Consider the following 12,174-nt stretch of genomic DNA (forward strand, 5'->3'; position numbering starts at 1 on the left):
GATAATCTTATCAATAATCTTTACATAGTTAAAAGCTGTCAACCAAAACTGTGGTATGCTTTATCTTTGCCCTTTGTCTTCAGGCTCTCTTTACATTTCCTAAAACACCTTCCTGACCACCTACTTCCCACTGAGATTCACCTTTAAACATTGCATTGGTGACTCATATCTCTTATCAAACAGAAGTTGGTAGAAAGCAACAACTTTTTTTGAGAGAGAGAGATTTTTGCCATAGGGCGCCTGCACTTACCAAGAGACAGAGAGAGACAGAAAGACAGAAAGTGAGAAATCACCCTTCAGGGGAGATGGGTACACCACAATCCTTTGTCTTCCATTCTCCTCATGGAATCTTGGGCACACACGCACATGCACCTGGCATGAGTTTTAAACTGCTGTGTCTGGGACTCAAACCATGGTCGGCTACATGGGAGTCCAGCAATGTAACTATTACACCACCTGCTGGTCCCACAGCATACTTTTTCTTAAGACTAAAAGAAAAGATCTTTATAGAATGGGGCTTCTACTTGAGCACATTGGACTAAAAGGATTTTGGGGGCTTTTTTTTTTTTTTGAGAACCAACTTCTTAATCACCTGAGGCAAGCCCGTGAGCTATCTGAGACTTCAAGGACCCAAGGACTTTGTTTCCATTCAGTTTTCAGTCCCCTTGGGTGCACAGACTGCAGCCTCCAAAGGACCAAAAACATCAACCAGCACCTCACTCTCCCAGACCTTGGCTTCTGCTGCCAAGTCCTCTGTGTTCTGGGATGTGGCCTCCTCTTAGGGCTCCTACAGCTTCTGGGACAAGGTTCTTCTGACAGGTAGTTGCCCTCCCAGACTTCAGCTCCCAAATACTAGAGACTTCTCAAGGTTTTCAGGTTCCAGAAGCAGCACCTGACCACTACTGGACTGCGTGGGGCCAGACAAGCTTATGATCATTATAATACTGGGTCACTGGGAAAGCCATGATGCATTTTTGATAGAAAAACAGAGGGACTAGCTGATGGTGTAATGGTATGTTGTTAGACTCCCACACGGCTGACCGTGGTTTAAGTCCTGGACCCAGCAGGTTGAAACTCACACTAGGTGAGTGTGTGTGCATGCTCAAAAGTCCCAAGAGAATACTAGAGGAGAAGGGATTGCAGCATGGTGTCCCCCACCCCCCCAGAGGGTGAGTTCTTGCTTTCTAGCTCTCTATATCTCTCTATTGCTCTGGCATGTGCCCTATAGCAAAAAAATCTCTCTCCCACCCCTCCCCCCCAAAAAAAGAAGAAAGAAAAAACTAAGTATGTCATGACTTTCCCAATGATCTAATAGATATGATGCAGAAGAGAATGGACCAGATCTGAGAATAGGGGCCAAAACACCACCATGGATAACTCACAGGCATTGGCAATGATTTCTGCCATCTCTATGTTTTCATCATTCTCCTCCCCAGTTCTCTCCTCATCCTCTTTTGTCCCCATCTTCTTCATAATACTCTTCTTCTCTCACTCCTCCTTTTCTTCCTCTTCACAGCCATAGTACTCTTCCTCCTCTCATAGTTCATCTTCATCTTTGATGGACTATTTATCCTCATTCTTCAAGTCAAGTTGGGCTACCTCCTATCTACCCATCTTCTCTCAAGTACTCACAGGACCTTCTCTTCCTCCTTTTCCCTCTCCTCTTCATCCTCTTTGTGGTCATCATACTCTTTTTTTTTTCCTGCTCATCCACTCTTCTACAAGCGATATATCCAGTTCTCAGAGTAGAACTGAGCTATCTCCTGTCCACCCTCTTCCTCCCAAAGTGCTCACACAACCTCCTAGAAAGCCCTAAGCTCACAGATCCCTTGACTTCAGTTGCCTATTCTGTAGGCACCAAATCACTCTTGATGGATACAGGGTCTCAGCTTGCCCCTCCATCTGCTCCATTCTGGACTTTAGGGCTGTATTTTCCTCCTCCATGTCACACATAGCAAGAGAGATGCACCAGTCAGTGCCTCAACTGGAGCAGCAATTGTGGAGGCAGCAAAGATGGTGGCTGCCTAGGTGACTGCTGCTGAAGGAAGGGAGGGAGGCCACTGGCAATGGGGCTTGATGGGAGACTATTGTAGTGGTGGGTGGGGGGGGGAGGGAAAATAGTCACACAGGGTAAGAGTCTGTGATGGCACCTGTGGAGGCCAGGTCTGCCATAGGAAGGGCTGGAGGGCAGTCCAAAGAAAGATCCACCATGGATAGGTGTTCCAATATGTAAAGGACCTCAAGCAAGCAAACTATGATTTGTTTCCCAATTTATGCCTGGAGTGGCTTGTCCCAGTAGAGACACTGTCATAAAAAATAAAAAGTGTAGGGCCAGTTCTGTGGCTGGGGAGTTAAAGCAGCCCGTTCCTACAATGGCCCTGGCCTGTTTATGTCTCGGACCTGGTGGCTTGAGAAACATTCTGGGCACGCATGCATGCCTAAAATCTTGAAATACGGAAGAGATGGAGAAGAAAGGATTACCTTAAGACAATTCCTCATGGGGGTTATATTCTCTCTCTCTCTCTCTCTCTCTCTCTCCTCTCTCCTCTCTCTCTTAAAAAAATTGAATAGATCAAATACCAGTGATGATAAGGAGAGGGAATGAGAATTTGGATGCTTAAACGTTATTAAAACTACCTAGGAAAGAACATATAAAGTTTAAATGGATGCAATCAGAACAGAAAGTTGAAAAAGTGTTTGGGACCAACAGGTGGCATGGTGGTGGTTAAGATGCTTGACTTCCACATGGCTGAAAGTGGTTCTAGTCCTGGACCCAACAGCTTGAAAATAACAGTGGGTGCATGGAGGTGTGTGCTCAAAATCCCAAAAGGAGAATGGAGAAGAAAGGATTGCTTTCTGGCCATCCTCCTGGGGGTGATTTCTCACTTTACTGCTCACTATCTTTCTCTGTCTCTCTCCAGTGAGTATTCACGCCCTATGGCAAAAACTTCAAAAAAGAAAATAAAAAAGAAGGCTCTCACTTTCCCTCTCTCTCTGTCTCTCTGGTCAAATTTAAAATAATAATAACAATAAATAAAGAAAGAAAGATAAATTAAAAAATTCTTTTTAAAATAGAAAGTAAATGTGTTAAAAACAGGAGCTGGGAGGTATTTATTGAATGCTGCTGAATTCAATTCAGTCCTTCAAAGAATGAATAGGAAAGAGAGATACTATTTTTAAAGAAGTAGGCCTAAGTGTAACAAACAGTAAACAAAACAGCAACAAAAACAAAACAGGCTTCCTGGAATGATGATTTCTGAGACAACATTCCAAGACTTTTTGTTGTACTCCGCCCCATTTAGCAAAGATCTCAAGTGTAAACAATTGTTAAAATCACGAAGAAAACAACAGCTATTTTATACTTATTCCATTTACCATAGTTACTGGGAGCAAAAATACCCACAGAATCCTTGACAAATCCTCTGGTGTTTAGACATACTCTTCCCTATCTCCATTATGTAGCAATAACCTTTAGCTATGTAATTACAGTCCCTTTTCCCCAATGATATATAAACTCCTTTCTTTACCTATCAATCCACTCCCATGAAGAAATTGAAGTGACCAGGTAATAGCTGTCACTTCAAGCTTACTACAACCCACTTGTGTCTCTTACCGAAAACACTTCCTCTTGAGACCCAGGACAACTATGTATGGCCCACTCTAAAGTTTCAGGGATGGGAAGTACACGTTCTGTAAGTGTGCTACAGAGAATTATGGTGAAAGGTGCTTTTGTAGGCATTGTGCAAAAAGCTAAAGAAATAACGGACCCCCAACAACAACGACTATACACATATCAAGCAGGTATGACTTATTACTTACACAAGAATTTCAGGAAAGAAAAAGTAGGCTTCCTAAGCTGGTCTAAAAATAGCTTTAGAGAGTGGGGAAAGGAGACTGGCTTTGCGTTTTTGTTGTGGCTAGGGAGTAAGGACAGGATAAGGATTCTGATACACAGATAGGTGTTCATATACTTTGAAACTCCCACCAACATCAAGGAAAGACAGACTACCTGGCATTTCCTGTCAGCTTGCTCAGATGTAGAGAAGAAGGAAGGAGGAAGGCCTGAGGCTTAAAAGTTTTCAGTATTCAAGTATCAAAAAATGGAATCAGACTCAGCCTCTGTGATGTAGTCTAGCATACCAAATTGTAGTGCTAGAAGCCACACAGTAGACTGTGAGTTGAAATTCCCAGTCCAGTTGACTTGAAACATGCTGGGCATGCATGTGTGTTCCCAAGAGCCTGATGAGCTGGAGGGCTAGGAGAAAGGTATTGCTGCATGACAAGACCCTGTCAAGGGTGCTTCTCTCTTTCTCATTTATGTATGCACTTTCTATCATAAACAAAATAAACTTTTTTTTTGGAGAGGTTTTTGCTATAGGGCGCGTGCACTCGCCAGACAGACAGAGACACAGAGACAGAAAGTGAGAAATCACCCCCCTCCCCCAGGGGGAATGGCCATGCCGCAATCCCTTCTCTATTCTCCAGGATCTTGGGCACGCATGCACACACGCCCGGTGTGAGTTTAAGCCACCGGGTCCAGGACGCAAACCGCGGTCGACTACGTGGGAGTCCAGTGACATAGCCATTACGCTAACTGCTGGTCCCCAAAATAAACTTTAAAAAATTGAATCAGACTCCTTTTTACAGGAGCTGAGCTGATCTGATTTTCATCCTGGTTCCCAGATTCATGTATCCTAAATTTGGGAGGCAAAGCATCAAATATCAGTTTTCAGTTCAGTGCATATACCAGATCCTGGAGAGAAGTGACCCAGCTGTGCAATGTCAGACATGAACTGATACATTATCTGAGCTGCACCACCTGACTGATGGAATGAATTCAAACACAAAGGAGTTTTTGGTGAACACATATAGTACTCCATGTTGAGCCCACATGTAATCTAAGGCCAGTCTGTTATCCATTACAATCAATACAAGGAAGATTAGACTGACTTATTGATCTTCTAGAGTTTGTGTCAACTCACTGGCAGTGGTAGCTAAAATTAGTAATAGGTTCCTGATCATTGTCTCTAGGCCATAGACAGTGATGCCAAGGGCATAGAACCAGGACCTGGTGTCCCAACAAGTAATCGAAAGAGTAGTATCACTTTCAATGATTACAGGGAAGAATGCATGAGGTAAAAAGTTGCTGCTACCCCCAGTGGTAAGATGTTCTATATACCACTCTCCAACATGCACACATGAAAAAATCCAAAGGGGCCTCCTAGAGTTGATTTGGATCACCTTTATATTGGTTTGGGTAAAACTGCTTGGGCTATGTCACTGAGTAGATGCTGCTCTGATAGCCATACATAGCATAGTCCACTGGTACCACTTATATATCAGGACAATCACGTGGATTTGTATCAGTCACATACAAGCAAGGCTACACTGGTCAGAGTGTCTGAACCCAAGGTGGATAACTGGTCAGTGTCTGGGCCCAAGGTGGATAACCATACCCATGGTAAATTTTCAGTTCCTGTATCACGTGAGTGAGAATGACAAATGTCACATGAGTTAGTCAGTTGTTGATGCTGTTTTACATAGATAGGCCATGGGGATATTAACCAAGCTGTGGTGCTGAATCCAGGGGATATAGAGCATTAATTGATCCCCTATCCCTACACCTTTCAGGGTCCAAGGAGCTCCATGTCAAGTATCAAGGTTGTTGTTCTCTCTCCATGGACACACAGTCTGTTTGTTCTAACCAGTAATCAGTACCTTTTTTATTTACCAGTTCACTCACCACGCATCTGGATGTGTCAAGGGTTATGTGGGCTATGGTAGCACTTCCAATGATCCATTATATTCTCTCTTGCTGCTTGAGTGGGCCACAACAGGGGTAATCTAAGCTTCATAGGTTCCATCAGTAGATCCTTACCCTTGTTATCCATGATACACCCTGCCTAGTGACTGAAGCCAGGTGATAGTAGAAACAATAGATTGGAGTCTAACTAAGGTCAGTGGGGTAGGGGAAAGAATAGTTAGGTATTGTCAGTGTGGAATCATTGATACAGAGGGCTGGTCTCCCTATTTTCAGACCCTTTGTGTCCTGACATTTCCCAAAAAATATTACGAAAGAAAATATCCTCTTCCAAGGAACAACTTCATATAACGCTCATAGAGTGTTACTGTTATGTCTAGTCCACAATGCTGACAACATTGCTTTCCCTGATATCTTTTATAATAAAAACTTTGAAAAGTCATTCTCCCTCTTGATGATGCCAGCAGTCTTAATGTGAAAGAGGAACGGGACCACATTGAATGGCATGGCCATTGGCACATTGTTGGGTCTCCTTTACCATAAACAGTTTGCACTGGAAGATTGTTAAGTGGCACAAGCATAGCAGAACTCGGATTCCGGTGTTACCGTGTTGCAGACTAAACCTGGCACACAGCAATTGCAACTTCATAGATGAAATAGGTTTCAATGACTGTTAGATACCAAAAGTAGCCACAAGATGGCAGCAGAGAACAGAAGTACAGGTTCTGTCAGGCATGGTCAGCGCTCAAAGTTGAGTCACCTAAGACAGTTAAAACAGATAGAATCCTTTGAGTCCATTGTATTATTGTGGCAGGACCACTTGCCCAGTCCAATAATGAATCCAGATGACACTGTTAGCTCTCACTGCTTTGCAGGTCCAATTGGCCACATTGTTTGATTTATGCTTTTCTGACTATGGACATGCCATGGCTATTCACATGGATTACATAAATGTCCTGTCCAGCTGTAGCAATGGCTTTCCAGAGCCATAGAGAGATGTATTTACAGATCAGATGCATTTCATATATTAGTAGTCATCCTCTATGAATTCAGACATCTAAGCTGTTAGCCATAACCCAAAAGCCAGTGAAAATACAATATGACATTTCCTTAGAAGTATTGTCTAGGGCAAGGACAGCAGCATTCAAATTAGCCTGCTGAATGGCTCTTGCTGCAGTGAGTCATCCAGGGCTATTGTTGAGGTTAAATGATTGCTAATATTCAGTGACACACCCGCATTACTTTTAGTTTAACTAAGGCATCAGTAATCGAAGGCCAACCATCCTTAGAGATGCCTTGAAAATGTAGTGACTAGATAGCTAAAATCCTCCTTTATGAGTGAGCCAGGGGAGGTGCAATCACTTCTAAAGGTATGCAACATTTTTATATAAAGAATACAGAGTTGTGGGACCAGATTTTTCCCCCTCTTAAATAAAATATTACTATTTATTAAAAGAAGACAGCTGTACTCTTCTGACTTTGTTATTAGTATCTTAGTGGGAGAAACCCAAGATTGTTGTCTAGGTAAAAGGTTACCTAGTAATAACTGCCCAATAGCAGGCTAGTAGCTGTGTTTCAGATGGTATGTAGTGAATGGACCAGTCAGGGAGTCAGTGAGTTTAGAATGTCAACAGGCACTTCAAGGTATAAGTGGCATCTCTGTGGTAAAAGTTCAAATCAGCATGGTCATTGGTGCAGATACTTGTAAATTTTTTTAGAAGTTTTTGCCTTAGGGCACATGCACTTGCCAGACAGAGACAGAGACAGAGAAAGGAAAAGTCAGAAATCACCACCCACCACCCCCACTCCCGCAGGGGTGATGGCCATGCTGAAATCCCTCCTCTTCATTCTCCTCCCGAGATCTTAGGCATGCACACACACATGAACCTGGCATGAGTATCAAGACACCAGGGCCAGGACTTGGACTGAGCTCAACCATGTGGGAGTCCAGCGACGTAACCGCTGTGCCATCTGCTGACCCTGATGCATGTAATTCAAAGGAATCCGTGGAGTTACACAAGCCTGCTGCACTGCTCCCAACCTGACTGCTACTACTACACACAGCTGAATTTGTTAAATTTTTCTGCTCGACATATAAATGGGATGCAAAAAACTATCTAGATAAGGCATGTATTTTCTCTGATATCCAAACAGTAAAAATAAGTTCTGAGCTGCTTTTTTGGTTTGCAATGAGACTGAGGGTGAGCAAATGTCCCTTATTATTGGGAGATTGATCTATGTGCGTCAGTCCACATGGCTTTTAAGAACTTGACTTGGGTAGCTGGTCTCTATATCCTATCAGGATTAATGAGCCATCCTTTGGCTTTCATGAGGGTCAGCAAGCAGCCATTGCCACTCATTCTTTATTTGGGTACCTACCACCATGATATAATTGATGCATTGGAACCAAACTACCCAAGAAGGGAGAGGATCTTACTCCATATGCACATAGCAGGGAAATCCAAGTTCCCCAGATGCAGTGTAGTGATCATGCATTTAAGCACAGTCTGGAACAGGGGGAGCTACAGGGACAACAACTGAAGTCAGTTGGTAGTTATTCACTATAAGCCTCCACCTCCCATTAGCCTTTTTCACTGGAGTCTTAGAGCTGTTGTCTTAAAATATAGAATCTCTCAAAACCACCTTTAAGTTCTTCACCAAGAACTTGATTACTTTTTCTTCTCCTCAAATTCTACTTGGTTCCTGTAGTAAAATACAGGAGAGAACTGGAAGTCTAATTGGTGGTTTTGGTGTCATCTTCTCACTCTCAGTATTCTACAAGAGACTCTTCACAGTTGAGAGAATCCCCCCTTGGGCGTTCTTAGTACTTACAATACATGCATGTTAAACAGGGATAGCAATTATACATCAAGCAGTATGAGTAACAGCAGTGGTTCATAGCAGGAATACAAAAGACCATAACCAGATGGTTACAGTTAATCACCTTCTCCATTTTGCTACATTTTTTCAGGCTTACTTCACTTTGTTTTTCTTATATAAAAACATTGTGGGCTAGCAGTTGGCATAGCATTAAGGTGACTGGATCCCACATGGTCAACTTGAAAAATCATGTCAGGCATGTGTGCATTCATGCCCCAAATACCGAGGAAAATGGAGAAGAATATATTGTGGTGTGGTCATCCCTCCTGCAGGGGTGATTACTCACTTTTTCTCTCTGTATGTCTGTCTCCAGCAAGTGCACATGCCCTATAGAAAAAAAAAAAAAGAAAGAAAGAAAGAAAGAGAGAAAGAAAGAGAAAAGGAAAAAGATGGCATCAGAGGTGGCCTTGGCAAAGTTGCCCAAGGTGGCCGTGCAGCCCCTGGCTGAGATAGAGTCACCAGCAGCTTCTTGGACAGGAGCCAAGACAATGCCAGTGACTCTGGAAGAAGGAATGAGATGCACTAGCACAAAGCCACAGACAGCCAGTCTTATTGCAAGGGACAGCATGGGGCTTGCTGATCTTCTTCCCCAAATAGCCTCTTTGCTCATGGATGATAGAGAGCTTGACCAGGGTTAGGCCCCTGGGATGGTGGTGGTTGCCTCCTGAAAGGATTTCATACCCGAACCAACATGGCCTTTGTAGTCCCTAATGATGACAGTTACCCTGAATCTGGTCTACTTGCCAGTGCAAGTCCACTTTTGCATGGGCATAATTTTCAAAACATCATCCTTGAGAGATTCCTCTAAGAAAAGATCAATAATTTCAGACTCAGATGACCAGAGACAAAAGGTAAATCTCCTCCAGGGACTTGATCTTGATATTCTCAACCAAGTAAGCACCTTGGTAACCACGAACCACTCTTTGTCCTCAGCCTTGCCTCCACAAGCTTCACAGTCTCTGCCTCACTCCAATCACTGCTGCTGTCCTGGCCACAGAGCCTCCAGGCTTCTTGCAGCATCAGTGTCATCCACCATTTGGTACTTTCTTGGAGAAGCTATTGGGCCCAGTACTCATACTGCGAAGTTGGCCACGTGGGATCCAGGGCCTTAACCACCATGCCATCTGCTGGGCCCAGCAATTGGTTTCTTAATTTCTCTTATAAAAGGTGGTTGGGAGACCAGCAGTAATGGCTATGTTGCTGGACTCCCATGTAGTCGACTGCGGTTCAAGTCCTGGACCTGGTGGTCTAAACTCAGGCGGGACACATGTGTGTGCATGCCCAAGATCCCAAGAGGAGAATGGAGGAGAAGGGATTGCGGTGTGGCCATCCCCCCGGGGAGTGATTTCTCGCTTTCTGTCTGTCTTTCTGGTGAGTGCACGCACCCTATAGCGAAAAAAAAAAAAGAGGTTGATCTCCATGGAGAGTTTGGCTCTATAGAGGCACTTTCCTTCCCAACTGCTGAGAAACTACTTGGTTTTTCCCCTTCCCCCTATTCCATAGCTCTTATATGGATCAAACTGTTTTAGTGCTTAATTCATTAATTTCTTCTTTGAGAACCTCCTGTTTTATATCCAAATCCACATTGACTTGTGACAATGTCCTTTTATAGGGAATGTATTATTTTCATCCTTTATTTTATCTAAGATTGTAGAAACTGTGCTTGGTTGAAGCTGAGTCTATCTTTAGCTTGAGCATTTTTTGACCTAAAATCATTATAGCCACCTGTACAGTGCCTCTGACTGCTAAGAACAATGTTAGTCATCCACTTTCACTTTAGAGAGGCAGAGCTTAAAAACTTGTCAGTTGTTCTTTGGATAAGAGACTCATTATCAGAATTGTTATTCTATGAATAATATAGTCAGTCTGGAGCAGTTACAGTCATGTGTTTTGAATAGCTTCCTTCTTGGATTCTTCCCAGATTGGTCATGCCCTCATAGAAATTCAAAGCAGCAGGTCATGTTGTGGGATGTGATTCTGTCCTGACTGAGTAGACTGAATGAATCATGGGGTGATATATAAAAGGACCGTTTGCTACTATTCATGCTATAAGAGCATAAAAGTTCTTGTTCTTGTTCCATATGCACAAACTAAATCTTGAACAGCTTCCTAGTCTTTTGACTGAAGTAATCTCAGATTTCTTTATTTGCCTCTTGTGTCTATCTTACTACTCTAAATGGAGTCATGCTGCAGTTCTAGGGGATTTTTTTTAACATTTATTTATTTTTACATTTTCCCACAAACATTTACTTTACATATCAAAAAAATGTTTTTGCTCATATTCCTTGACAGTTAATAAACAACTTTCAAAACTTTGAAAAACTGAATTTAAAGATAATTATCAAAATATTTGTTATAATTTTGTTTGTAAATCTGTAATAGAGACAGTATTGTTTTAAATATTTTTGAGAAAAGATTTACATGCCAACTACTCAGAGTGTTGAAAAGCAAACACCCAGCACACAATTCACACATGAGCCTTCTCAATTCAGCTCAGCCTACCAAGTATTATTTTTTTTAATTTATTATCATCATAATCTTGTTTATATTACATTGAGTCACATATAACTTTACAGTGTATTACATTTCTTTTTCCAGAAGGAATATCACGTGTATCAGTCAATACAGAGACATTAAAATCCTCCTTTCATCATCCAAGAGCTTTTAATTTTTCCCCAATCTTTATTATTATTATTCCAATTATTTTTTCAGTCAATCACTATTTCTCATTTTGCTTGTGAGAATGAACTTTGCATGTTCATTTACCCAACATGAAATACTTCTCAGACCAATCCAGTTGAGAATACTATACATGTCATCATCAACAGGTAATTAACCATATCTATGTCCTACTAATGTCATGCCTCTCTACAGCCTACCAAGTATTCTGTGATATACCATCTGCTAGCAAAGATCAGTCTCTTTTTCTACTTTCAATGTCTTCCTCAAGATAGACCTCTGGTTGTGGCTGCTCTTTTGCAATATCTACTGATTACAGTGCAGGACTGGAAAAGTCCAGGTTACTTTATGGTATGAATTCTTTCATATAGCTTCTCTAATCCTCTCTGCCAGGCAGAACTGTTGATGGTGCTAGGCCATCTTTCCAAAAGCTTCTGTTGGCTTACTTAAGATTTACCTTAGTTCCATAGTTTTCTGGTTAACCTTCTGATCTGACATTCCAGTCAAAGTCCTGTCCAATAATGAGTATTTCCCATTTCTGATTCAAGGCAACAGGTATTATTGAACTTATGCAAATAACCATCCTGTCACAAAATAAGAAAACTCCCAGATATTTCCAGTTCCAGAGGAGTCAGGAAGGGAGAAAAGTTTATGTTTCCATTTAAAGAAACAAACAAACAAGAAGAAAAAGCATTTTAACAAATTGCTAAACCTATCAATAGCTCAAAAGAAAGCAAAATCCTTAAATTGGGAAAACAAAGCATAGTAAAGAAAAAGTAATGTTTTACTCAAAAGTCATAAAATTCTATTTCATCAGTTCAGTCTTATGTAATTAATCTCTCTTCTGTTGAATT

The 12,174-nt window shown here is 41.9% G+C and overlaps 1 pseudogene; it reads left to right on the forward strand.

Moving 5' to 3' along the window:
* Positions 1 to 9,030: 9,030 nt before the first annotated feature.
* Positions 9,031 to 12,174, forward strand: part of LOC102484206 (thyroid transcription factor 1-associated protein 26-like) — a 22,531-nt pseudogene continuing 19,387 nt past the window's right edge.

This window comes from Tupaia chinensis, unplaced genomic scaffold (assembly GCF_000334495.1).
Source record: "Tupaia chinensis unplaced genomic scaffold, TupChi_1.0 Scaffold148441_1, whole genome shotgun sequence".
NCBI classification, from domain to species: Eukaryota; Metazoa; Chordata; class Mammalia; order Scandentia; family Tupaiidae; genus Tupaia; species Tupaia belangeri.